The sequence below is a fragment of the Lepisma saccharinum genome, chromosome 19, assembly GCF_977018435.1.
Source record: "Lepisma saccharinum chromosome 19, izLepSacc3.1, whole genome shotgun sequence".
NCBI lineage: Eukaryota > Metazoa > Arthropoda > Insecta > Zygentoma > Lepismatidae > Lepisma > Lepisma saccharinum.
In genome coordinates this window covers 43,988,882-43,993,969 of record NC_139247.1, presented here as the reverse complement: position 1 = coordinate 43,993,969, position 5,088 = coordinate 43,988,882, and positions in this window count along the sequence as shown.

Below are 5,088 nucleotides of genomic sequence, written 5' to 3'. Positions count from 1 at the left end.
CATCATTTGATTGATGATATCCAAACAAAACTTGAAATTTTACAACAATCAACACCCTCTCAGGCAGATATAGCCCTGCTCCAAAATGCTATACAAAATGTGGCTGATGCTTCTGAATTACACAATGTGAAATTGGCACTTGAATTTTTGCAAAATACAGTCTCAAATCTTCCTACATCACAGGAACTTAAAAATATTAAGAGAGCAGTGAATAGGATATTGAAATCAGAAGATATCAAGAATATCCAGACAGAGATCAAACAACTCACTCAGACAGTGGCCACTCTACCAACCAATCAACATATTAATGAACTGCATGCCCTGTTTGAGGATATCAGAAGACAGGTCCATGATCTTACAGCTCAAAATTCAAAATTGGCAGTTGTTGAAAATTTGCAGCAAATTGTAGCTAATATCAAGCAACAGTTAGGGACCATGGAATCCAATCAAGCAAATGCTCTGTCTGTTTTTGCCACCCAGCTACAAGAAATTGTGCAACAATACAAAAAACTTGCTGTTGACATAAGAATCAAGCCGGGGCACGATGAGATTGTTAGGACTATCAATGAGCACCTTGAATCTGTAACAAGCAGATTGCTCACAGCAGAAAAAGAAATAACAGGCATAATCGAGAATCCAAAACATTCAGTAATTCTTGAATTGTACAGCATCCCCAACAAAGAATATGATTCTCCATTTACACCAGGAGGCAAAATATATATGCTGTCCCCTGCACAATTTTATTACCAGTTTTTTGTTGGGGGCACATTGAGACCAATCAAGATCAAATATTGGCTTCAGCCACAGGCACACCACTACCCCACCTTATCAATAACAAATGCTAACAACAAAGTGAAAATCACCAGTGTAGAATTGGAGGATTTTACAGACCCCAATACATTAGAAACATCTTATGTTGAAGATGATGGCACTCTGGAATTTAAAATACAGATAGGGGACAAATTATATTTAGAAAATCCTGCAGTCTCAGCTGCTGAACACCCTATAGTTGCAATATTCTTGTTTACATATTATGTCTAGACAAATTATTGTTGATGAATTACACAGACAGGCCCGACATAATTTTAAGAGACTCCCAGTAGTCACAAAGGGCATAGATGATTTATGGCAAAGCGACTTGATTGAAATGGCAAGTGGACAGTTGAAAAACTTAGACAAAATCAACAAGGGCTACAAGTATCTACTCACTGTAATAGACACATTTTCAAAATTTGCCTGGGCTGTGCCACTCAAATCCAAGACTGGAAAATGTGTTACAGAAGCCCTCAGGACAATCATCAATCAGAGTGGAAGATCCCCGCGCTATTTGCAAACAGATAATGGCAAAGAATTTTATAATTCAGTGTTTCAACAATTTATTAAAAGCCAGGCAATAAAACATTATTCGAGTTACAGTGATCTCAAAGCCTCAATTGTAGAGAGATTCAACAGAACCTTAAAAAATCTTATGTATAAACAATTTACACTGCAGGGTAATTATAAATGGATTAATATTCTTCCAGAACTTCTACATAAATATAACAACTCGGTCCATTCCACAATCAACATGAAACCCTCTGAAGTAATAAGCTCATCTGATGAGCAAAAATTGATCAGCACTGTATATTATCCTAGATACCAGCCAACAACAAGAAAGGCCAGATACAAGATTGGGGATCAAGTAAGAATAAGCAAATATAAGCACTTATTCAAGAGAGGCTTTACAAGAAACTGGAGCACTGAATTATTTACAGTGGTTCAAGTTAAACCCGGGACCCTTAACACATATATAATAAAGGATCACCGAGGAGAAATTCTCAAAGGCAGGTTCTATGAACAAGAGCTCAGCAAAACTAAACAGCCTGACACATATCTCATAGAAAAAATCATCCGCAGAAAAGGCAAAAAGTTACTTGTCAAATGGCTGGGTCATCCGGAAAACAGCTGGATCGATGCAAACAAAATAATAATATGAACACCTGGGATGTTATAAAAAGGCTGCCAGAACCTGAACAGCAGAATAAGAGAAATGGCAAGTTGCTGCCTGATAATATTAGGTGTCTTATTGTTGGGCCATCTGCTTGTGGTAAAACTACACTAATGGTTGATAATTTTTTATTGGCACCCAACTGGTTAGACTGGAAAAACAGGCACTTGTATGTCTTCTCTAAGAGCTTGGAACATTTAAAATATCAGCAGCTGATGAAGCTTTATGATGGATTGGATATTGCCACTTTTGAACCAGATGTTAAGCCACTTGATGAGTGTCTCGATAATTCTGTTGTTGTGTTTGATGACATTATATTGGATAATGAAAACAAGGTTAGAAATTTCTTTACACAGGGCCGGCACAAAAACATTGATTGCTTCTACCTGGCACAGACTTTTTCAAAAATACCCAAGCAACTGATCCGAGACAACAGCAATTTTATATGTATATTTCATCAGGATCATACCAACCTCAAACACATACACGATGAATATGTAGGTGGGGACTTGAGCTACAATGATTTTTCCATATTTTGCAGCAAGTGCTGGAACCAGGACAGTTATGGGTTTGTTACAATTGATATGACAAGAACACCCAATACTGGCAAATACAGAAATAAAATCAACAATTTTCTAGACGTAGAGACGTATATAAATAAACATGAAAAGGCCAATCATTGATGATCTTAAGTTAAGAGATTATCTTGTAAAAAGATTTAAGGGATGGAAATCAGAGAACCGTGGAATTTATGAAAAACACAAACAAACAGAACAGCCTGTAATTGATGCTATTAATAATTTAGGTAAGAATATCAAAACTGTTACAGATCAAAATCAAAATTTGCTCACAGAGCTTGTACCTGTAGCTGCAAGAAACATATTAGATTATCCATTCACCCCACTTTCAAGTATTCATACACCTAGTCCTATTGCTCCTAGAAGAATTGAGGCTAGTCAGGATCCTATTGAATTGGGTCTTCTTGCTCAAAAATATTTAACAACACCTAAAGACAATAAAGATGAGGTGTTTGGCTTATATGCTGATACAGAGCTTGATGGCAGCATTATTCATAGAATTGGCAATTTTAGAGTAACATTTATGGGAGATGATATAATTGTATATTCAGAATCTCGTCTCGGAGAAAAAGGTGCTTTTGTTAAGTACTCCGGAACACCTGGATTATGGGAATTGATGACTAGGAAAAGGCCTGGCAGCTATACAGATCAAGATTATGAGGATTACAAAGAAATATTAATAAAATCAGATGCTCTATACCAGAACAATGATCCCACACAAAAAAGAGTCAAGTCGAGCAGTGGGGCAAAATACAATAATTTAATCAAGCCCATATGGTCACAGATCAAGACTGGTAGTGGAATCAAACAATACAACACCCTGCCTAAAGAATTTGTATGGGTTGATGATGTCAGGAAACTTGTAGATAGGTTATTGGTGATAGCTGGGGAGGAAAATGCTGGCAACAACAATTTTTACAATGAAAAGGTTGGAATTATGGACATGATAAGCACAAAATTGTCTAATTTTATAGTAAATGACACTAAGGGGATTGGATATCTCATAAAAATTATTAATACTCTACCCCCCAAATTTTGGAATATTTCTGAGGGTCGGGGCCTTGTTAATGACATTATAAACAAGCTGCCATTTGAACTACATATTCCAGGTTATCAATATTGTGGTCCCGGTACAAAACTGGACCATAGATTAAACAGAGGAGATCCTGGTGTTAATCCCCTAGATGCTGCTTGTAGAGACCATGACATAGCATACAACACAGATTCTGATCTTGACAAGAGACATGTTGCAGACAAGAAATTAGAAGAGGCTGCATTTGGTAGATTTGTAAGCAAAGATGCTTCTTTAAGTGAAAAAATAGCAGCATTGGGGACCACCATAGCTATGAGCACCAAACAAAAACTGGGGTGGGGGTTGTAAATATGTATATAATAAACCTACAATGAAGGCCAAGGGTGTTATGTATCAAATACCTTATGCAGGTCTCAAATCTCTTAAAACTATTGACAGTCTCTTAACCAAAAAGCAGCGCAAGAAAAAAAAATTCTTGTATTGCAAAGGGCCATGGTATGAAATTGTTGCTTAGCACCCCCCAATTAAAAAAATTACAGCAATCAAGAAAAAAAATCACATGTGGGGGGATTCATATTTACCATCCCTGCCATCTTAGCTGCTCTCGGGGCTGTTGGGAGCTTGGCTGGGGGTTCAGCCGCCATAGCAAAAACAGTAATAGATGCCAAGAAAAATAGGGCAGAATTAGATGAGCAGAAGCGCCATAACCTGGCCATTGAGAAACAAGGCAAAGGTGTTAAAAGAGCCATGAATAAGTTTAAAAAAAACAAGAACCGCTTACAAACCAAGATATTGAAGCTTTAATCAAGCCATTGGGCATCAAACATTTTAGAGGTGTGTACATGTCTGATTCTCTACCAGAACAACCACTCAACAAAGAGTGTGGCATTGTTAATTTGGATGAGTACAAAAATCAGGGCACTCACTGGATTTGTTATCTTAAATATTTAAAAAATGAGGCATTTGTATTTGATTCATTTGGAGGTGTTCCACCTGAAAATTTAATAAAATATTTAAATTCAGCTAATCTTTATTACAATAATGCCCGTGTTCAAAACTTCAGAGATGTTAATTGCGGACATTTGTGTTTATCTGTTCTTAGATATATGTCTCAAATAAATAAACCATCAATTGAAGATTTTCAAAAGGCCTTGTGGTATTTAAAACATCATGGGGGTGTTCCATCTCACCAGCCAAAATTCAATATTGAAACTCAAATTACATGATGACATAGTGTATCCCAAAACAATAGCTCTCAGGGCATTTTATGGCATGTACCTGATCCCCAATATTACACACCACAACAACACAATTGCAGTAGGGGATGAAAAAATTGTCATTACTCCAGGGCAATATAATCTATCCACTCTAAATGCTCAATTACCCAGAGGTGTAGTGTTAAGTCAAAATTCTGTCACTCACAGAGTAGAGATTGTATCTGCTACAGAGACAGTGGATCTGGGTACGATAGGAGAGCTGTTAGGATTTGA